The sequence below is a fragment of the Ambystoma mexicanum genome, chromosome 7q (assembly GCF_040938575.1).
Source record: "Ambystoma mexicanum isolate Mex_15411 chromosome 7q, UKY_AmexF1_1, whole genome shotgun sequence".
Lineage (NCBI taxonomy): Eukaryota > Metazoa > Chordata > Amphibia > Caudata > Ambystomatidae > Ambystoma > Ambystoma mexicanum.
In genome coordinates, this window is record NC_090941.1 from 100137000 (window position 1) to 100162186 (window position 25187).

Below are 25187 nucleotides of genomic sequence, written 5' to 3' on the forward strand. Positions count from 1 at the left end.
ATGACCCAGGACCATTCCCTCGCTCTGTTTAACAGAAGCAGCAGCGACAGCTCTCAAACATCTCGGCAAAGCGCATGCAACAGGATCAAGGGAGGATGAGAAATAGCCGCACGGCCTATTCTTCCCTCCATGTTCCTGCGTTAACACAGCCAAAGCACATCCATTACGTTCATGCACATACAACACAAAGGCCTTTTCATAATTTGGAGTTCCGAAAACCGGCGCTGAACACAGCGCGGTTTTGAGTAAATCAAATGCTGTCTGGTGTTCCAAAGTCCATGGCAATGGCAAAGAAATGCCCTTCTTTGTCAAAGCCAGCATTGGTTTAATCGTTAACGGAAAGTTAGGGATCCACAATCTACAGTAAGAAGCCATACCTATCAGGGCTCTAACTTCCTTCTGCGTATTTGGGACAGACATGCCAGAAATAGTTTTTATTCCTTCAGGTGTCAACCGTCTTCCCTCCTTTGACAGGAGATAGCCTAAATAGGCGACCTCCTGACAACAATATTGGAATTTTTTGAGTGAAGCTTTGTGGCCATGTTTTGCTAGATGACAAAGCAACAACATGGTGCCTTCTTTATAGGCACTCTCAGAATCAGCAGCCAAGAGGAGATCATCTACATACTGTAGTAACATGCAAGTAGTAGGCAACTCGAGAGTATCGAGTTGCTCTTTCGATGCTCTACTATAAATACATAAGTATACCCTTGTGGTGCAGGAGTGAATGTGAACGAGCGTCCACCTAGGGTAAACGCGAACAAATACCTACTATCTTTGTGTATAGGAATACTGAAAAACACATTTTTGAGGTCAACAACGCTAAAGTGAATGGCAGAAGCCGGAATCAGAGTTAGTATAGTTGTTACCTCAGGTACAATGGGAAATTGAGGAGCCACAATTTTGTTAATAGCACGCAAATCAATTATAAACCGAAAAGGAATTGCATTATCACCTTTTTTGTACACCGGCAAAATCGGGCTGTTACACAAACTACCTGTAATTTCCTCAATTACTCCACGATGCACAAAATCAGAAACTATACATTTCAAAGCCTGTTCGCCTTCAACTGAGATCTTATATTGTGGAATGCGAGGCAGTTTTACTCCATGTTTCAGAATAATTTTAACAGGTTCAATTTGAAGAATGCCCACATCATTATCATCAATTGCCCATAAGCATTCTGGAATGTTACTGAATTCTGGCGGTAAAGGTTGAGTCAAAAACTGAGAGGCGAGTGATTGCTGAGGTGAAATTTTTAACTGAACTCCGTCCAAGGAGCAATGTATTACTGCATTCAATTCCTTCAGCAAATTTAACCCCAGCAAATTCTCTCAAGAGTTTGTAGTAAGCAGAAATGGACACTGCTCCATGAAGGGACCTACTGTTATCGGTACCGGCAAAGAGACTGCACAAACTATAGGTGTGCCTGAAAACCCTACGGAAACGTTGGATTGCCCACAGGGGAATGTTTGGAACCCGTGAATGGTCAATGGAACACTTTTTTGCCCCCATATCTACTAAAAATAGATGCTTCCTATTTCCCACCGCCATCTCAACATAGGGACCTTTCTGATGAACGGGAGTAGGCGTTGGTTCCAAATCCTGCTTCGGGCAATCCTAACGAAACAAAATGTCATCAAAAGGAACTTCTTCAGAGAGGTACGCGGCAGAAGGATGATCAAAAATGTTTCTATTATCCACACACGATACTTGTTTTTCCTGTGAAAAAGGTTGCAGTGATTCTGGCGTAAACTGACCTCTACCAGGGCCCCCTACACCTGGGCGACCTCTGGACCGTCTACACATGTTCTCAAATGACCTTTGCTGCAAGGTCGGACATTGTGCGCGCCAGTGACCTTCCTGTCGACAATAGGCACACTGGTTAATGGTTACCGGAGTCAGGGGCATACTTCCCTGTGGAACGTATTGACCTCTAAATTGCGTATTACCCCCTCTAGGGCTTCTAACGATCTGTTGTAATGGTACTTTTGTTTTCAGGTCACCCTTTTTTTTCTCAAGTTTTTCCTTTTCATTATTCACACGATTTTCATAGTACTGAGCCATGTATAGTACTTCTGATTGAGACTTCGCCTGCCAAGTGCTTTCGGAGGACATAATCTGTAACTGGATGTCAGGCAGTAATCCATGTACAAATTTGTAGACAAAGAGCCTTTTCCCTGACTCTGTGCCTAAGTCTTGTCCACTGAAATCTGAAAATACCTGTTCGGATCGATTGAAGAACTTGGTAGCACCTTCAGACTTTCCTTGGACACAGGCCGTAAGCTTGTCCCAAATGATTCTTTTTTCAGGAACTATAGTTTTTAATTTTACAATAATCCTATCAGGCAAAGTTAATATCACTTGAGGCGGTCTCTTGCCAGCTGGTCTTTCTCTGTCGAGCCTAACCATATTATCCCATGTATCTTCTAACCCAGGTACATCATCTACAGTCCTAATCTGTTTCCACAAATTAACTGGCAGGAGTACGGGAAATAATAAATCAATATCGCTTAAGGTGAATACCGATGATTGTAAGACCGACTCTATTTCTTCATAGAACCCCGTCGGATTCTTTCTTATATCAGGAATAGATTGCTTTATGGGGTTCACTTCCTGACTCGAGAACGGGATGTGAACAAACTGCGATAATAATGTGCAGGAATGTCCACAGCGACTATACCTCGTGCAGCATCGGCCGCAATCTCAACTTTTGGGACAAATGTCAGAGGGACCTCTCTCATAGGCAACTGAGAAGTAGGTAGCTCCGAACGCTTACTAAGCAACAGAGCCAAATCAAGCGCTAAGGCAGTCGAAGAGGTGTCAATCGAAAAGGCTCTCTTATAAACACCCAATAATTCTGCGGGACAACAAATCTTTCTTTTTACACACTCATTCTGCAGGTATTCTACCATAACCCGTATCACTTTCTTTTGCATTTCTAACATATACTGACTATACGTGTCATATACTTCGTCTAGAGTTATCGACATATCTGAAATCCATTTTATCGCATCCTTTGTACAAATTCGCGCTTCCTCACCTATCAATTCACGGCGAGGAGAAAACCGTTTCTGCAAAAATATAGTACCTAAACTATCACCATTAGTTTCTTCATTCTGTAACTCTTCCAACTCCTTCCTATATACAATAATCCTCTTTACATGCTCATATACTTTCTCCGCAGTATCCCTAGACAACACTAAGGTATTAGAATCCCGTAACCCTTGTGGGAGATCTACATCGTTTAATCTATTCCACATTATGCTCAAATGAATTCCTAACCCTTCAATAAAAACATTTTTCTCAGGAATACTTTTTAGATTTTCGAGTGTGGAAAAAACATCAGCTTGTTCACCCTTCTCCAGACTATGTTTGGCCTAAGCAATCAATTCATTCTTTTTATCTGGGGACACAGTATTACGAGTCACAACCCTTGATCCTGCTCCCTGGTCTACTACAAGCGATGCGGAATCACTTGGAAGAGGAAGAGTAGACACATTCTGAATGGCAATAGGTGGAGGCAAGGGGGCAGGCAAAGGAGCGACGGTTGGAGGAACAACAGGAAGAACAATAGGGAGGACAGGAGGAACTATAGGAGGAGGAATAACGACAGGAAGGGGCAAAACACCAGGAGGAGGGACATACGGGGGTGGCGCAGAGGCATCGGGCCTTCGTTCATGCAAAAGTTTGTCAATCAATTCATCAGACGTATGAAAATCTTTTGAAGGGTACATTTTCTGAATGAATAATTGAAACGCTCTGTCCGTGTTCCTAATTGATTCCAATTGTTTATTTTCATCATTTAACAGTGCCTTTTCGGTATTCGTCATATGTTGACGCATATGTTTCTCTCTACTCTTTTGTTGCTGCAAAGCTTCTGTTTTCCAACTGTGCAATGTGTCAAATGCTGCAGGTCTAGCCTGTTTCTTTATCAATACAGACTCTAAATATTCTAATCGAGGGATTTCAAAGCTACCATTGGTTGGTCACCGAAGATTAGAGTTATGTCTGGTCTGTCTGTGCCAAATATCATTAAATGCTATACTACCAAAAGCCTTTCTTACAGTACATAGTACATGCCGGCGACCCCTCCTGTGGTGCGGGATGGCTAACTTCCAAAGATTGTCTGTCGCTGCGGAATAATGCCCTGAAGTAAGCAGCCAATTTCCCAGGCATATCAGAATTCTGGTGTTACCTGGTCAAATATTTGTGCTCGTGAGTACAATGCGCAAAATTCAAATTGTCAGGGTTAAATTAAGAATCAGGTCACGATTCACCTGACCAAAGGACTGGGAGGCCCAATCGGGTTACTAAGGACAATTCTAAGGACCCACGTGTCTGGTGATTTCGGCAAATTTACCCACCTCAATATATGGACCCTCGTCAAGACGTCGTCTCGGGCTACAGCTCACCATTCAGGGATCGGATCATGCTGTTCTGTCAAGGAATTTGCTTCTCGTCCAGAGGGGCCTTTTTGTTGACACCGTCCGATCCCGGTCCGATAGCTGAGCCAACCTTCAACGAGACAAAGTCAATCTTGAGGGTCCCTATTCGGGCGCCATATGTGGAATCAGAAAATACAATATTAAGGCTTTTACACCATGCAAAGAGAAATACACCAACACGGGCTTGTAAAGATTCCCAGAATCTTTATTGCAATACTGAACAGTTTACAAAACAAAGTACACAAATAGCTATTTGGCCGTCAGTACTTCACAGAGACCACCAGCAGGTTCAATGTGAGCAGTGAACAGGAATTTCTAGCTGGACATCACCATATTTATACAGTTTCTTCATAACAATGTTCAGCCTCCTACAAGTTAATAATGTACTGGGCTAGGGTTCGCGCCAGGTTCATTCCTAATTTACATATCTCGTGCATGCGGTTTACTTCTTAATACATTTACTAACAAATACTATTATTCTCTGGGTTTAACTTTACACTCTTTACACATTTGCTTCAATGCAGGTCAAACAGATGTTTCGCATGTCATGTTTAAATAGCGTTATCGTTCTTGTATACTTGTAGGTTAACATCGCCGATTCAAGTAATCCCCTGATCCCGAGGTCAACAAAGGACAAGGTCTAAATGACCCTAACATGTAGCCTGCAAGCAGGTTGGACATTAACTCGCCTACAGAGGTTGAAGAGGTTAAAGTTAGAACAAGAGAACACAGGTCGGCCATTTTAGGCCACAGGGTGACTTTGCACGACAAACTAAAATGGCGGCTTTAACCTAAAATGGAGGCTTGGTTAACTTAAGGTCACGACCTTGCGATGCGGATTTCCTCGCAAAGCGACTGGGCATAGGCCAACATATACAATGAGGACGAAACAATATCATATCAGTTTTGACATAACGACGGCAGATCCTATGTGTGCATATGACCTGTGCTTCAAAAACTTGTGCTTAACAATGTTATGGCTGCTTTGACATGATGCCTTACCTTACTAATACTGTTGAATTGATGTGCCTAGAGCTTGGCCTTTACTTGACCACAATTGCCTGCACCTTTGCACTTATTGTATCCAATCTGGTTATTAGCCTGACCGCTTCCACATTACTAGCTGCCTTTTATCCTGTATGCATTTAAGCCACAGTATGATATATATCTTCAGCCACTGCTGGAATTGCAAAAATTAGGTGCCCTTTATCATATACGCTCATTCAGTCACAGTGGGCACTGTCAATTTTAGATGCTCCTTACCGCGTATGCACTCTCAGTCGCTGCTGGGATTTGCATTCTGAGTCATTGCTGGGACATAAAACCTTAGTCTCTGTTGGGTTTGCCGAATCTAGATGCTCCTAACTTGTATGCATTTTTAGTCGCTGCTGGGATATGCATTTTTAGTCAAACTTAGATGCTCCTTAACTTGTATGCATTTTTAGTCACTGCTGGGATATGCATTTTTAGTCAAACTTAGATGCTCCTTAACTTGTATGCATTTTTAGTCGGTGCTGGGATATGCATTCTTAGTCAAACTTAGATGCTCCTAACTTGTATGCATTTTTAGTCGCTGCTGGGATATGCATTTTTAGTCAAACTTAGATGCTCCTTAACTTGTATGCATATTTAGTCGCTGCTGGGATATGCATGCTGAGTCACTGCTCTTAGTCGCTGCTGGGATACGTATTCTGAGTCATTATTGGGACATGCACGTTTAGCCACTGTTGGGACCGTCAAGTTTAGATGCTCTTTATCCTGTATGCATTCTTAACCGCTGCTGCCATAGGCACCTTTAGTCACTGCTGGATTTGCCAAACTTAGATGCCCTTTATACTGCTGCACTCCCGTATCTAGATTGCAGTATACCTAGACCTTGCACATTACCCATTATTAGTAAGCGTACAGTAAAGTTGCCCACTACCACAATAGAATGCAGGCACTGCTAACTTTAACTATGTTCCCATTCTGCATTATAACATCTGCCAGCCCTTGCACCGGAGGTCAATACATCAAGTTCGCTGAAGGGTTAGGAAGACTGAGATGCCCTCGTCACCAACCCATCCCCTGCCCTACCCCTTTCCTTCCTACACTACCCCCTTTTCCCACACCCATCACAACCAACCTACTTCCATCTGCTACTATGTGCACCACACACGTAAAGTTGCCCTTTGTGCCCACAGCATCTACCGCCTCCCCTCCGGACATCTCCAAGCGTAACAAGAGACTAACCAACAGACTACCGTCCAGCCGGCATACAGCAGGCATTCAAAATACCTATAAGGTCATACGTTCAGATCATCCTGGACACACTGATAATAAACGCAGGCACATTAAGAAAAGGTGTACAGCCACACTGAATAACCCAGGAGACACTAGCCCCAATCTATCAACGAAGGACCCACAATCACAGCCCATTACGGGAGCACTACTGAATGTCAGGTCATTGGTAGCACATGCAACGAGATTGCCGACATTATTGTGAATAATAACCTTGACTTCCTTGTAATGACAGAAACCTGGTTGCATGAGGCAGCAGTCCCTTTCATTGCCCTAGCCGTCCCAGATAATTATTCCATTCTCCGTGTAGACAGACCGATGGCTCGTGGAGGAGGAATAGCTATTATCTTTTAAGCCACTCTCAATATAAGACTAGTCACCCCCACGTCACTGGCATCATGCAAACTCCTTTCAGTTAAATTCCAAACTTCACCCAACAGTACTAACACACTACACATCATCTACAGGCCTCCAGGACCCCTTGGGTCTTTTGAAGAAGATATCACAGCCTTACCAGCCGACACCAAACCCACGGCGCAAAATATAATCTTAGGAGATTTCAACCTCGGCTACAAGGACACCAGTGACCCACATGCCACCTCCTTACCCTCTGCACTACTAGAACAAGGCTATACCCAAATTTGCACCAAACCCACCCATGAAAAAGGAAGGATACTCGACTGGGTTGCGGTTCTCAATTGTAGCATCACCCCACAAGATCCAAAACCACTAGTATGGTCAGACCACCACCTTATCACTTTTGAATTGCATATCAACAACTTGGAAAAGAAAATGTCCATTATTGCTCCCCCCTGCCTCACTAGGAATAAACGTAACATCACTGCAGATGCTCTAGTTCCTATGGTAGCCTCCTTACTCAACACCCTACCGGACACTAATGATCCTAACACTCTAATTAACTTCTACAATGAGACCATGACTAAAGCCATTGATGCTATTGCCCCACTAAAACTACGAAAAAATAAACCCAAAGCCCATCTCAACTCGTGGTTCACTCCAGAACTAAAAACACTCCGTACTGAAAAGAGAAAATGGGAAGCACACTGGAAATCATCCCCTGCACGTGAAAACAAAACTAACCTTACCATTACCACCACCACCTATAAAAATAAGATAATCCAAGCTAAAAAAGAAACCTATAAAGACAGAATAGCCCCAGCCAGCTCCAGTACTAAAGAATTATTCAACATTCTAAGAGAACTAGAGAAACCCAACCCACCGCCAGACACATGCACTAAGGATAAAGCCTGGTGCACCAGCATTCAAAATGCCCTCTCCAATAAAATTAAAGGACTGCAGACCAAAATAGCTGACACAAGATCCCAACTAACTGTCATTACACCAGCACTGATCCCTACCCCTCACACTAACTCAGGTTTCACAGTCAATAAAGTGACCATTCCTGAAGTCCACAAAATCATTGCATCTCTCAAGCTATCTAATTGCAAGGGCGATAGTTGCCCAGCACAGATTATAAAAGATGCAGCGAGAGACCTAGCCCCATTCATTACTAAAATAGTACATTCCTCTTTCGCCAATAATTCCATCCCTAGCAACCTCAAACAATCTTGGGTTCTACCACTATTAAAAAAACAGACCCTTGACCCGGCCATACCCACCAACTACAGACCAATTACGACAGTCCCCTTTCTACTGAAAATTTTGGACAGAATAGCCTATGTGCAAATACAAGATTACCTTCAAGCACACAAACTACTTGGTATCCGTCAATCTGGCTTCAGACCACAGCATGGAACAGAAACCGCACTTGTCGACCTCAAAAGCCAGATTGATGAATTAAAAGACAAAGGAAAGATGGCCATCCTACTTCTACTTGACCTTTCTGCGGCTTTCGATCTGGTGGATCACTCCATAATATGCAACCACCTATCATCTGCGGCCCACTTCTCCAGTTCTGCAGTTGCCTGGGTCCAATCTTTCCTCGCTAACAGAACTATGCGCGTGTTCTCACCTTCAGCAGCTGCTGACCCCATCCCCATTACCTCAAGGATCCTGCATCTCGCCTACTTTGTACAACATTTTTACAAAGCCACTATTTGACAAACTGGATCGTCTGGGTGTCACCTACACAAATTATGCGGATGACACCCAGGTACTCCTACCCCTTTCAGGAAACTATGACCTAGACGTTGTGTGGATTAACCAAGTCTACACCATCATTCAGGCATGGATGGCCACACACGGCCTCTGCCTGAATGATGATAAGACAGAACTACTCCTAGTCGGTTCATCTAATAACCTTCTCAAACTGAGTTCGCAATACACAAATATCCTCATTGACGGGAACAGTATACCCATGGCTAAACATCTAAAAACCCTAGGCTTTTACCTCGATGGCCAGACTAACTTAATTAAGCAGATTAACATGACCTCATCAGCCACAGCCAACACAGGCAAGCTGATCAGAGCCTGCAGACCTTTACTATCCCCCACCAGCTGCCTTACTCTAGCGAGAGCGCTCATACAATCTTAACTGGACTATTGCAACAGCCTTTATCTACGAGCTAACAAAACCCTCTTAAATAAACTCCAGTTTATGCAAAACAACGCGCTCAGAGCAGCATTAAATATTCCCAAAAGAGAGCACATATCAGAAATTAGAAAGCACTAGAGATGGCTCTCTATACAGGACAAAATTGACCTAAAAACTATCTGCCTCACTCACAAAGCGCTTAATTACCAAGGCCCCCCTTACCTCACGGATAAGTTCACATGGAAGGTTTCTAACAGAATCACCAGATCATCCAACATACCATGTCTGGCGGTGCCCAGATATAATCTAAAAAGAGCCGGAGGCTCTAGCTTCCCGGTATTAGCTGCACAGCTTTGGAACACTCGTCCTCATAATATTCAGTCTATTCAAACCTTCAACAAATTCAGAAGCTATGTCATCACTTGGATACTCAACAAAACATAATACATCAGCCCTTGATACCATCGACCACTAGGTGGTCTGCACCTGTATGCATCATCCTTTCATACCACTGCTATGTCCTTTGTATAATTTGTATAATATCTATTATGTATAAATGTACAACTGTAATTTTTCCTTGAATGTCTAAACTGTATTAATGTATCCAGTTGTCTATAATACGCTTGTAACTACTAATATTCTCTAGCGCCCAATTACCTCCGGGTCAGGTGCACAATATAAATAAATAAACAAACAAACAAACAAACCTTGCCCTCTTGCGCTGAAAGCCAATAGAATACAGCTGAGTCCCATGAAAAATTCAGCCCAGCCATCGCATAGTCACTGACATAGCAGTCATCACTGTGCCTGAACACAATGTGCTGCATGATTTATATACTGTTTTGAACTATTTATCTCTGCTAATAAATGAATAGCCCCCAAATTCTTATTAATATTTGCATGAAATGTAATGCTCTTTTTATTTTCATGGTAGCACAGACTACGGTCTCCCGAAGGGTCTTCATCCACTACAGCACTTCAAAGCTATAACAAAGGCAGGTGGCACTATGCAAATATCAAATTACATAATACAGCATGACAGAACATAGCTTTACCTTCAAGAAGGTGCTATCTTGCATGCATGTAAATAGTGTCAGCGATGAAACAAACTGCAAGGCTTTGTAAAGGCAAAAAAGTTGCTGACTGTCCTGGTTGAGGTTAAGTACCTTGGACATGTTATCAGTAGATGCCTCCCGTAGTTGGAATAATAGGAGGAATCTGGTCAAGGTCTTTCTGTGAATGTATAGAAGCTAAAGACAGACTGACTACCCCTCTCCAGAAATCCTTAATGGACGCCAGGTTAGGGAAAACGTGGTGTACCTTATTAGTGAGTAGAAAGGTCACCTGGGCAAATTTGGTTTTTAAGCCAACAGCTTTTATTGCAAAACTATATACTCTTTAATTAATTCTCGTAAAAACATATTAAAAAACAGTTAACATGTGATCCTATGATCATCATTCATCACTTTAATTCAACAAACCCTAATACAATCATGGGGTAATTCAACTTAGTTGTACTTGACACATAACAGTAAGTAAATTATGCATATAGGACATAGGAAAATTGCATTGAGTTCCCTTTGGAGGTCGACATATGTTTCGGCCATTGGATGTGTACCACCCTTGTCTGGAGTAGTCACTTATGCAAGTATAGGGCCATCTTCAGGACATATATTATTTTTGCTGGAAGATCAGTTTCGTTCCCCAATAGTAGATTTGATGATCTGCAAAAATATATTAAACAAAGAATAATTTTAAAAACAAAACTTGTACTACCCGGCTGATTTTAAAGGTGATCACAGTTAATATAGTCAAAATTCAATCAATGCAACAAATAAGTAAGAATACTCCAAGCGCAACACTGTCATTAAACAGGGAGCATAATTCAATGTGATTCAATATCGAAAACATTTACTCACGGCTACATCTGCACACATTTGTGCACATAGACCCCATTTGTGGGATGCTAAGTGGGGAACAGATAAGTGGCGTAGTAGGCGCCGTCACATTGCTCCGCTGCGAGCAGCGAACAGCCACTTCGGAAGCTACTTCAGGAGAGTGCACGCAGGACCGTGCAAGGGTTCTACTTTATTGCGTAACAAAAGTGGGTGTGGCCAATCCTAAGAAAAATAAAAATGCAGTATATTTATACTGCAAAAGCAAATACATATATTTTCAGTGATATTAAAGTCAATAAGGTCCAATAAGTCCAAAGAAAGTCTGTGGAAAGTCTGTGAACAATAAGAGTGCAGCTCGTACCAGGATCAGTTCAAAGAGTATCCCCAGCCGAACAGCCACTTCGGAAGCTACTTTATTTAATTTACCTTATTTAAATGATTGACATTTCAGACGGTCCAGGACCAATAAAGAGCACTTGGAAATAGCTGATAAATATGGCTGCAAGAGATACATTATGAAATTGCCCTCAATTACATTGAATATCAACACATGAAAAGTATGTTCTTTTAGAATGTTTAATACAATGTTACTGATGTCCCTCAATTCCCCCAAAATGTTGTAATAACTAAACCAACAGGAACGAGGGAGGGAACAGGGGATTATCGGTTGTTGGCAGTGACACTGAGGGACAACATTTAGGGTGACTAATATGAACCAGAGAAGTGTTCCAAAAGGAAAGTTAGTCAAGGGCCCCTAAGAGATTGCTTAATACCTGTGATGAATTGGCTTCTGCCCTGCAGGAATACAAGGATGAGTAGAGAAAAAAGTGCCCTCACATGTCTACAAGCCAAGAGCCAACACAATCATATAGGTATTACAGGCACAGTTAGGAGATATACCTCATATGCCTTTTGCAGTAACGTGGGTAGAGGGAAGGCTATACTCTCACGAGGGGTGTAAATATGGTTCAGTAGCAACCCAAAAAGCGAAGTATAACAGTACAAACTAAAATAATTTCCACTGAAGGTTCTATACAAATACATACTTTATTCAAACACATTATGTGCAATGGAGGATAGCTCAGCAGCAACGTGCTCACCTTGGAAGCAAGATGACACGGAGCAACACAGGTTCAATCCCCGGGTCCACGCTTAGAAACCTGTGGGTATTAAGCGCTTTATAAATAACCTATCATAATAACTAAGTAGAGAACACTGTAAAAACCCACCCCTGTAGAAAAAACAAAGGGTGGGTATGCATAGACATAAAAGATGCATCATTCTGAGAAATGAGACATGGAGACATGGATAAAATGCAATTAAAAGAACACAATGTTCAACAAGGATATGTCTTGAGGTTGCAAAAAGGAACCTGTCTTTAGGGTCAAACGATTGACAAGAGTGTGCAGATATCAGTGAGTATTATTATTATAACTGGAGGGTAAGCTCATGAACAAGTGGAAGGACTTGGAAGCTAATAATACTTGAAACAAGTGGGGAGGCGTCCTTCCACTTACTTTAGGTCCATTTACCTGTATGGTAAAGGCTGAATTTCTTTGCATGCTAATTATGACAGTGGTTATATTATTTAACTGACTGTCATAGGTTTTCTTAAAAGATGAGCAAGAGATAGACCCTTATGGAAATGCATCATAGCATACTTTTATTATTCTGCTAGTGCTAGTAGGTACACAACATATTTTATGCTTTTAAAGTTTTTACAAAAATATATGTAGAAGATGCTATTTCATAATATGCATCTTAAATCAGAGTACATTCATTTTGTTTTACAAATGCATTGGAAAAAAGAAAGAGTGAGTGACAAACATGGTTGTGACAAACATTCAACAATTGCACTAAAAGAGTGTAACAAATGTGATATACAAAATCACCATTAATATTGTTTGTTCGTGTCTTGAATAGAGCATATATTCAAGACTGTATGGTGTTTGTAAGCTCTAGAGAAGACAGGGACCTAGTCGTTGGTCAACGTCAGGAATCAAATCAGGTTATGAGACGGAACTGTGGGAATGTAGCCCACAAAATTATGTGGCCCTCTGACGTTTCGGCAATAAGCCTTCTTCTTGGGCCTCGACTTGGTCTCCCCTGTGTGTGGAGAAAAGGAGGGAAAAAATAAAGAAGATTCTAAGTAAAATTCAAGGGTAGACTTACTACAGAGTACATCTAAAAAGAAAGATGAGTCTGAAGGTTGTTTGACCTGCATGCTTTAAAAATTAATCAGGACCAATATAGGTACAACAATGGAGTTGTCCTGGTGCTTGCTGGACACTTAGGTACTAACCTGAAAAAGTACAGGGTTCTAAAGGTGGCTTCACGGAGATGGAGGCGGGGAATACTGTTAGGCTCTCCAACATCAGGTATCTGGTAATTCGAGAGTTGTACGTGGATTTTTTGGTTACTACAGATACTGGAAGGGAAACAGGGAGACAGAAAAAGTGTCTCTCAGTCATGTGTTGGGATTTAACATACACTGGCTGCTGCTAAAATAAGTAGACAGAGTAACCATGCAGTACCTGGGGTATCTTGGTGTTGAGCCCGCAGAAATTGTTGTCCTGAATTCTACGGGAAGGCAGTCCTCTATACACGATGCCTTGGTATTAGATATCAGGATTTGGAAGGGCAGTCACATAGCCGGTAACAGGGTGCTGTGGACAGCTGTGGGCCGTTCTATTGATTTATTCAATAACCCTGTTAAAAAACAATAAAATGAAATAGGACGGCAACTGATTAGTGGAGGTGGCGAAGTACGAGAAATCCACACGTGCGGCTGAAAGCGCACGTTTGTTGCACAGCCCGTGAGTTCTGGTTGCTGGTGAGGATCAGCTAGTGGGGCCAGGAACATAGGGTCAGAATTTGGCGTTCCTGATCCCCACATGGTCTAACTGCCATGGGTCTCTCACCTGTGGTGTCGTGCGCTGTAAGGCTGCTACGGATGCGGCGGCTCGCGTAGCTGCATACAAAAGGAAAGAAGCTATAACTCTGTTTATACAGTGCGCATGTGCAGGGAACCTCTGTTTTAGTTTCTGCGCATGGAAAAGGGAGACAAAGCTGTAACTCTATCTATACAGTGCGCTTGCGCAGGGAACCTCTGTTTTAGTCTCTGCGCATGCGTACTTTGTGCGGTGTCTATGAGTTGTCATGGCACCCGTAACGGAACTAGCTACTGTACGCTTGGCCGTGACCCCTCGTACCATCTTAGGTTGTATATTTGGACCGTGTGTGCGGGTAGGTACTACCTACTTCTTAGATGTTATTTTGACGTCTCATGGTTCATAGAACGGAGGAAAAGAAAAGGGAAGGGTAATGGACACATTGGGAGTGCAAAAAATGAGAAGTGTTCACAGGGATGGATGCATGTGTAATGAGAGATGCACGTTGAAGAGTCAAAGGCGTAATTGAGTTGGCTGGTACCACATATAAACGAGGTGACAATAAAATATACTGTATTCAAAGTAAAACACAAATTTGGTGGAAACAAAGTCACAACTCATTTAGATAGACAATTTTCTTGTAGTCGCATGTTGTTAATATTTATCACAAAGTGCAAATATATATAGAGCCCCTGGGTGGTTGTTGGTAGCCTAATGGGCACTTCTAGATATGTGACAGCACATCTAGTAACATGAAGAGTTTCTGATATAACAGAAGAGGCTGTGGGAGGCTGACCTTTGAATGTCGGAATAAGGTGTTAAAGTGCTGTTGTTAGGCCTAGGTAGAACACTAGGTAGGGGAATATCCCTGTTCAACCGTAGGTGGTTGGTATGGCTTCATTCAGGCCCTTCGTAATGGTTTTAAGTTTGAAGATCCACCATGATTCCTTGTAGTTTAGGGCGTTAGAAGCATTGGTGGTATTGACCACCGTATCAGCAACCCACCATAGTATGTCATCTGCACTATGTTGGTTTTCCATGTAGTGAGACACTAATGGTGCTGAATGAACTCGGCATCGAATCCTTTAGCGATGTTCACCAATTCTCTTGTTGACCTGCCTCTGAGTTTGGCCAACATACCTGAGCCCACAGGGGCATTTGATGATGTATATTACATTGGTAGTTTTGCAATTGGAAAAGTGTCTGATCTTCCATTCCTTGTCTTCTATTTGAAATGATGTAGTTTTTTTTGTGAATTTACATACATTACATGTACCACATGGGTGATGGCCCATTATTTCCCTCATATTCCACAGTTTTGTCCTTTGGGGATTTTTTGTTTAACCTGGCATGGGTCAACATATCCTTCAGGTTTTTGCCTCTCTTAAGGGCCATTCTTGGTGTAGGTGCATTCGGAAGACTCAATTGTACCAATGGCCAAAATTTCTTAATGATGGATTTAAGTTTAGTGGTATTTGGGCCAAAGGTAGTTACACAGGTCATGAGTTTTTCACTTTCTGTGTCTCGTACTTTGGGAGTGAGTAAGGTTTCGCCGGGAGTATATTGTGCGCACTTGATGGTATTCCAAATTAGTTTTTTAGGGTATCCTCTATTGAGGAGTTTATGTTTCAAAATGTTGGCATGTTTTTTGTACTGTTCCAATTCTGTGCAATTCCGCCTGAGCCGTAAAAATTGACCAAATGGTAGGTTATTTCTCAGGTTCCTGGGATGGTTGCTTCTGTAGTGCAACCAAGTATTTCTCTCTGTTTCTTTCCTGTAGAGTGAGCATATCAGTTTTTCTTCTTTGACACTGATTTCTAAGTCAAGGAAATTAATCATCTGGTTGCTTTTACAGAGTGTAAATTTGATGTCTTCTGTTCTTTGGTTCAACCAGTGTAGGAAATCTTCAACCGGAGTATCGGTGTCTTGCCATATAAAGATAATATCATCTATATAGCGATACCAATGCGCAATCTTATCTCTGAATGGGTTATGAAAATTAAGAATGTGTTGTTGTTCGTATTCTGACATGAAGATCACGGCCAGACTGGGGGCAAAGGCTGCTCCCATCGCGGTACCGCTGACCTGTAGATAAAAGTTGTCATCAAAAGAAAAGAAGTTGTTTGTAAGAGCCAATTCTAACAGTTCAACTATAAAGTTAGCTGGAACTCGATTTTGTCTCATATGGTGTATAAGATGCTGGTGGATACATTCTAGAGCTGCATCTTGGGGGATGCTCGTATAGAGACTAGCGATGTCCATGGTCACCAGGAGGTCCCTTGTTGGATTGAATGTCAGGTCTTCAAAAAAAGCGATCGTTGCCATCGTATCCCTTAAATAAGTTGGAGTTTCTTGGCTCAAGGGTTTCAAGAAGTGATCCACAAATTTGCATAATGGTTCGAGGATGGACCCACATCCTGAAATGATGGGTCTGCCTGGTGGATTTTGCTGATTTTTATGGATTTTCGGTAGGGTGTAGAACGCCGGTGTTCTTCCCTCTGAGGTATTGAGAAAAATGTTCTCTTTTTCTGAAATCCATCCGCGTTCAAATGCAAGTTTAGTGGCTTCTTGTATCTTGGTCTTAATTTCTTTGGTAGGGTCAGAGGTTCCCTGCACATGCGCACTGTATAAACAGAGTTATAGCTTCTTTCCTTTTGTATGCAGCTACGCGAGCCGCCGCATCCGTAGCAGCCTTACAGCGCACGACACCACAGGTGAGAGACCCATGGCAGTTAGACCATGTGGGGATCAGGAACGCCAAATTCTGACCCTATGTTCCTGGCCCCACTTGCTGATCCTCACCAGCAACCAGAACACACTGGCTGTGCAACAAACGTGCGCTTTCAGCCGCACGTGTGGATTTCTCGTACTTCGCCACCTCCACTAATCAGTTGCCGTCCTATTTCATTTTATTATTTTTTAACAGGGTTATTGAATAAATCAATAGAACGGCCCACAGCTGTCCACAGCACCCTGTTACCGGCTATGTGACTGCCCTTCCAAATCCTGATATCTAATACCAAGGCATCGTGTATAGAGGACTGCCTTCCCGTAGAATTCAGCACAACAGTTTCTGCGGGCTCAACACCAAGATACCCCAGGTACTGCATGGTTACTCTGTCTACTTATTTTAACAGCAGCCAGTGTATGTTAAATCCCAACACATGACTGAGAGACACTTTTTCTGTCTCCCTGTTTCCCTTCCAGTATCTGTAGTAACCAAAAAATCCACGTACAACTCTCGAATTACCAGATACCTGATGTTGGAGAGCCTAACAGTATTCCCCGCCTCCATCTCCGTGAAGCCACCTTTAGAACCCTGTACTTTTTCAGGTTAGTACCTAAGTGTCCAGCAAGCACCAGGACAACTCCATTGTTGTACCTATATTGGTCCTGATTAATTTTTAAAGCATGCAGGTCAAACAACCTTCAGACTCATCTTTCTTTTTAGATGTACTCTGTAGTAAGTCTGCCCTTGAATTTTACTTAGAATCTTCTTTATTTTTTCCCTCCTTTTCTCCACACACAGGGGAGACCAAGTCGAGGCCCAAGAAGAAGGCTTATTGCCGAAACGTCACGGGGCCACATAATTTTGTGGGCTACATTCCCACAGTCCCGTCTCATAATCTGATTTGATTCCTGACGTTGACCAACGACTAGGTCCCTGTCTTCTCTAGAGCTTACAAACACCATACAGTCTTGAATATATGCTCTATTCAAGACACGAACAAACAATATTAATGGTGATTTTGTATATCACATTTGTTACACTCTTTTAGTGCATTTGTTGAATGTTTGTCACAACCATGTTTGTCACTCACTCTTTCTTTTTTCCAATGCATTTGTAAAACAAAATGAATGCACTCTGATTTAAGATGCATATTATGAAATAGCATCTTCTACATATATTTTTGTAAAAACTTTAAAAGCATAACATATGTTGTGTACCTACTAGCACTAGCAGAATAATAAAAGTATGCTATGATGCGTTTCCATAAGGGTCTATCTCTTGCTCATCTTTTAAGAAAACCTATGAGAGTCAGTTAAATAATATAACCACTGTCATAATTAGCATGCAAAGAAATTCAGCCTTTACCATACAGGTAAATGGGCCTAAAGTAAGTGGCAGGACGCCTCCCCACTTGTTTCAGATATCAGTGAGTAACACTTTTGCAAATCTCTTGTTGGTTCAACGGCATCGAAAGATGCTTCTCTGTGTCATTCAAGGGATCTTCCCACATTGAGGATGTAGCAGACATGGTGGTCCAGCGGCAAGCCAGCGTTGAATCGGGTCAAATGGAAGGTAACTGCAGGCTTGAAGCTTCTACTTGAGCTATGTGGATTGGGCTGTTTCCGGTTTCGGTCGTCGGTTGAAGTTTGGTATGTAAGGATATTTGGCGTGTTACAGTACACAGTACAGCAATACTGCACAAGTAGCACAATTTTTTTTGCAGCACCACCACCACAAGGGTGCGGTGCATTGCTATATGGGTTAGCAGATTAACAAGGAAAGACAGACTATTCAGTAAAAAACGATTTTAACATATAAGATGCAAATCTATTTTTACAGTTAAAAGCACACGTGTTCATTTAAAAATGCACACTATTTTTCACCTGAAATGCCTATATTGCTAGAGACACATTTGAAAATTAACAGCTAACCTATTAACCATTAACCTGACTAATAAAACCTTATTTTAATATAACCCACTAATAAAATGTGTTCTCTACTGCAGAATTAGGCATACTCTGAAAACCATTTAAATGAGTGTGCAGATTTTTTTTTCTTCTCTTCTCTGCCTGATTATCCGTGTTGTTGTGCACAGTAACTGCAGGAAGGAGGAAGTCAGATTTGCAACAATTGCAAATGTATAAGCGAAGCTATTGTTGAAGAGTAGGAGGATGAGAGATGATGGATTTCATTGGGACACGTCATAAAGAGGGCTGAGAGGAAAGTTTTAGTGGGCAGTATCAGGGAAAAAGACAGGGAGACATCTTTCTGCACTACTGGGGAGAAGACCTGGCTGTGGGGTCCTGACTGAATGCAGATTCCTGTGTCCTGCTGCAGTCGACATTGGGGAGAGCTGAAAGAAAAACCTGTCCACTGGCTGAGGCAGTCCTATCTGAAAAAGCTGAGAATTCCAGGCAATGACCCCGGCTTGAGAAGGCAAGCGTTCCTTTTTGCTGGAGTTAATCCAAGAGAGCCACATTCACAGAGAGAAGCCTCTGAACAGATAAGGTAATTACCTAACTGGGGGAGCTGTGTGTGTGCACGAAAGTATGCAGTCAGTGTAGAAAAATGAAAGTCCCGTGCGTGTCTTAATCAAGTGCTAATGTTGCAATTTAAGTTCTGTTCTCCGCCACTATAATTGCAGTGTGTCATAGAAAATGCTTTGATTGTGCCATTTTATTGCTGTAAAGAATGAGATCGTGTTAAATACAACTTTTATAATACAGAAAAATATTTGAAAACAGACGGATGGTGTACTCATTACAATGCTGATGATGTGGGGAGATTTTTAAACAGTGCAATGGTCATTTTAAGACAGATGTGTGCATGTCAGAATCAGTATGAATAATTGTGAGTGACTGTAGTATAGCTTGTTGGAGGTATATGAGCCAACGGGAAGAGAGACTCTCTGAACATAGCTCCCTACCGTATATAAGGTAGTGGAAATTACCACAAGACTACCACATATAGCTCTCTGTCGTAAATAAGTCAGTGAGTTTGCCCATGGTGGCGCACCAACACTATCACTGGAAAATGTGGTATCCCTAGAATGCAGGTCTGAGGTCTCTCTAGTGATCACACGAAAAATCTAAGCGAAGATAAGGGATTCTGGACATTGGGGCCACAAATAAAACAAGGGAATTATGCTCACCAAAATACCACCAACCGCGTATACCAAATATGCAGGTCTGGGTGCTGAAATAATGCATGCCCATTGTATTATGGTTGCACATGGCCAAATCTGAATACAAAGAGTGATTATTGCTAAGTTATTTTCCGGCGGTAATAAAATACCGTCAGGCCCCAAATCTCCACAAAATACCCTACATATTTATGGTGCGTTGCAGGCCGGGAAAGTGATCACAGAGTACCTACTGGGCGTGGCAAGCGTGTCTCACACTGCCATTTGCACATTAAAGGGAACCCATTTTATAATAGCAGTGTGCCACTAAAAACGAATTTCAGAATGTCACAAAGGGAAACCACATTCTCAGATCTAGTGCAATATTTAGAGGCAAAGTTATTTGCACATGGGAATTGGTCTTCGAACAGTACCTTAGAATGGAGTAACCGCATTCAGGGTGAGGTGCAGAAAGAAAAACTAGACAATATTTTTGCAGAAGGCAGCATAATTCAGGTCTGCCTTACAAGATTATTGAATGCAGCCGATAAAAGTGCAGAGAAAGACTGTTTAATACGGCTATGCGGCAAAATATGGTTTATTTTAAACAAGTCACTGCGAATGCAAGAGAATGATACTCAGCTAATTAACAGGTTAAAGACTGAATTAGATGGGGCAAGTAAAAATCAGGAAATGTTGAGAGCAGAATTGGATGTATGCCAAAAAGACATGCAATTAAAATGCAGAGACTTTGATACTCAGTTATCCAAAAGCAAGAAACAATTTGAAGATAGTGAGCAAGAATTGACACACTTAAAAGCCTTAGTGGATCACATTAGGCAGGATAAAGATGAGATTGTTTCAGAAATGCAGATTTTACAAAAAGAACATTGCGAAAAAGAAGGTGATCTCCAGGGTGTAGAACAAGAAATGATTAAAATGATTCAAGAAAGAGACAAAAGAAATAAAGAGTTCAATGAATGCCAAATGCAAATGTGTGACATGCAGGAGGCGATTAATAAAATGAGCGATGAAAATAATTATTTACAGAATGAAGCAACCAGACTCCTTAAAAAGTGTAAGGACTTAGAACAGCAAATGTGCATTCCCAGGTCCCAGGAGAGGCGGCAGGGTACCACATTCAATGGAGTGGAGGTGAATTCTAGCTCTGCCCAAAGAGCTAGTGCCCCAGTGACAGGGCCGGTGACTGAACTTGGTTGCAGCGCCCTTGGGGGATTTGATACTCCCATTGGGGGCAGTCACCAATCTCATACACCTGAAAACAGGATTGACTCACAAAATAGTGCAATTCCATGCATTGCAACAAGTAGCCCCATAAAAATAATGAAATCCATTAAAGCCCTGATCAAACCATTTAAAAAGGGAGGTGAATGCTGCATTGAGGATCACTTAGAAGCGGTGCATGACATTTTTAAAGCACTCCAGATACCTAAGGAACAGTACAGACAATATTTTCATTTAACTTTAGATGCCCCGATGGCCAGCATCATAAGGGGATTAAATGAACAGCAGAATATGACATGGCTGGAGTTTGAAAAAGAAATTAGGCGTCATTTTTCTCCTTTTCAGTCATTGCAGGAGGCAAAGAAAGTCGCGTACACTATTACTGCTGGACCTAATACATCACCTCGCCAATTTTTACAAGACTTAAAAAGAGCATTCTCTCGCTTTGATGTATCTTTTGACTCAAATTCCAATGAGTTTAAAACCGCATACTTCTATGGGCTACAGAAAGACATCATATCCCAATTGGTCCGTGAATTTGACCGTGACAAGTCCCTTGAATGGATTGTACATCAAAGCACCAAGCTATATGAGGTACTCTATTGTCAGGGTAGAGAAAGTGATAAAATGAAAGATACTAGGCCTAAATCTAAAGAACCCTCAGCCACAGTAATGGAAATCAGGTCAGCCAAAATGTCCCTTGAGTCTGCTCAAAGCCAAGGTAAAAATAATGTGACACCTGAACAAAGGGGTAATCAACAAAGATCGCCATTTCCTGTACCAATGTTCCAATCACATGATCCTAGTAATAGAGAGAGCTACATCAGCCCTAGATATTTAGGAGATAGACCCCGGGTAAGATACCGGTCTGATATGGCAGGTATGAACAATAATCAGAGACAAAATCAAGATCAAAGAAATGATGGTCCCTACCAGTCATTGGGGACACAGAGCAGATTTGATCCCAGCACCATGATATATGGTAATCAGGATAGGCCCCGATATGTGGATCGATTTACTGATAATGGAAATCAACATAGGGGCCAGTACCCACAATCTGAGAGACAGGACATGAGGCAAAACGTGAACTACAGTCCACGCCAGTACAATGATTCCCCACCAGGGGACTATAATCAAAGGATGGGTGCAACCCGCTCCCCTCCACAAATGAATCAAGAGTTCAGAAACCATCCCAACCGGTATCAATCACCTGAGAGGTATCAGAATAGATCCAATCAGGGGGAAAACAACCAATATCGACCTAGGCCACAGAAAGAGGATCCTAGAGAGGTGGAAAGGTTCCAGTGCCTTGAGGCCCAAGTGAAAATGTTAGCTGAGCAAATAGGAAAGCTCTATACAGCGCAAAAACAACCTTCCAAAGAGGGGGCTGATGGCCATAGCAATGACCGGGGGGCTTCCGAAAAGTGACTAAGTACTCATGATAATCGCAGTGCCAAAATGACAGATTGCTCTGATATAATTTTGCATGACAACTCTGAGGTGACTAATGGATTAAAAATGAAAGTACCAGTAAATGAAATTGTGATAGAAAGTGCAAATACTTATAAAAAAGAGGTACGGTTTAACTTAGAGCTAAATAAAACAGTAAAGATTTGCACAAATGAAAAAGAAACATTAGGAATTCCAAAAGAACAAAGGGACAGATTTAAGAAAAATGACTCATGCATGGGGAATACCAGTGAACAGGGAGTAAGTGGGGATGCCATAGCTCCTTCCCTGGGCAAGCAAAACAATGACCAAACACAGACAGAAAAAGGAAATACTCACAAGGAGGGTACAAGTCAGTCACCTGAAAAATTCTTTGAGCCACATATTTTTGAAGAGGCTGAAAGGGCTGGTATTACACTAAATGATCACAAATGCACAGAATTAAAAAATGACAAATTGCTGAATGATGTTGTTACACATGTTCAGTTGGAAGGTTGTAATGTGGTCTCTGATGTTACCCAGATGGATGGGCGAACGGTGGCCACACTCCAAAAAACCTCTGAACATGGAGAAATGAATAAAATATCTCGCACAGAAATGGGTAAAAAGGAGGGAAAAATGTCTTTTCATTTACCAATGTGCTTAGCCAAAAGTGAAAAAGACCTGAGAAAGGTGAGCCCTGAAATCAGTAAGAATTCACATTTCTTATGTGTATTAGAGGAAGTTGAGGACAGATATTATGCACCCATCACTGTAGAAGAAAAATGCCACACCTTTGCTATGATTGACACTGGCGCACAGGCCACAATTATGTCCAAGGAGCTGGTAAAGAGTATCAATGAAGGGAGGCCTCCACAGAGTCAGATCACAGTGAAGGCAAATCAAGGCCCAGTGCATAACTTTAATGGGGAGGAGGTGCCCATCATAGGTGTAACTGAGGTTGACATAAAAATAGGAAAGCACAGAATGAAACAAGAGGTATTGATCACATCTATTTGTGAAATTCCATTTCTGATGGGGACAGATTGCCTGAAAAGATTGTCTCCTCTCATAGATGGGGTGAATGGAGTGCTGTGGTCCTTAACCAAAAAACCATTGAGGCCTAAGAAACTAAAATCACAAAACAGCAATATAAAAGAATGTCACACCGTTGCCAAAACAAATGATGCTGTGGAGGTATATCTCCAGAATAGCTGCATACCTAGTGTCACTGTTATATTAATGTGTCAAGACAAAGATCAGAGCGACAATGAAAAACTACCTGTACAAATATACTTGGACCCAAGGAAAGATTGGCAGACTGCTATAGATGAGCACACATTACGTTTTTACTTAAAAGAGAATACATGCAAACAGAATATTGTTCCTAAAACAGATTCAGAAAAACACATTACCACTCTGGCAGAGATACACATGGAAGATGAGCAACCATGGGTTCACGTTGGTATAAATGATTATCTTAAAACAATAAAAGCCACTTTAGCGCTTGAACATGAAAGGAGTTTCATTAATGAGAAATTGTTGCAAAAAATTATGGAGAGGGAAGAAATCCCGAAATTTAGGATTAAAAACCAATATGTTTCTGGGTTGGACAGTCCAGACTTTGAAAACCGAATTACAGGCAGATGCATGCTTAAAATTAGCATTGGGCAGAAAACAATTTACCATAATGTATGGATAGTGAGTGGAGCACAAAATGAATTTTACATGGGCAATGACATCATGCACAGAATGTGTATGGTGTTAGATTTCCTTAATCAAAAAATATGGTCACGCCTAGGTGGGCCGGCGCCTGAATTTGAAGACAAAAGAAGGGCTTATCATTGTGCACAACTAGTTCCTTATGCAGTCGAATTACAGATGAGGAAAAATACTATTGTTCCTGCATTTACAAAACAGTTTGCAATAACACTGAAATGCAAAAATGGACAGCAGATGAAAGGCTCTGATGCATTTGTATGCCTGAATGAATCCATAAAACAGCAAGGCCTGGATTATGAATACATTCCATTGGTAGACATTGGTGAAGGATCTGTAAAAATCATGGTAAATAATAAAGGTTGTCAGGACATTCATTTAGAGGAAAACTCCCCATTAGGAATGGCCATACAAAAATCACATTATACGGCAGATTTAAATAACATGGTGATTGGGAATATTCCTGAAAAATATGTAGATTCCAAGGGCGAGTTGCCAGAACACCTGGACTCTCAGCCCAAAGGAATATTTAAAATTCATTCTGTGTATCCTTATGATTCAAATGAGACAGTGTGCTGCCATCAAGAGGATTGCATAATATTTAATTTAAATGAAAATGAAACAGGAAATCAGCCCATTGAAGTGGAAGCTGATATGCCAAAATATTTGAAAGTGGCAGCTCTACAAAAAGACACAGCCACACAGTTAGAGGAAAGCGCTGAGATTCCTTTACCAGAAGAGTTTCCAGAATTTTCCAGAATGGTAGAAGAGCAGATCTCCTTAGCGGATGCATGTGACAGCGATGAGGATCGACGCAATCTGAGGGAAATATTTATGGAGTTTAAGGATGTATTTGCAAAAGATGCTTATGATTGTGGTTTAACTGATTTACATGTGGCCACACTACCAGA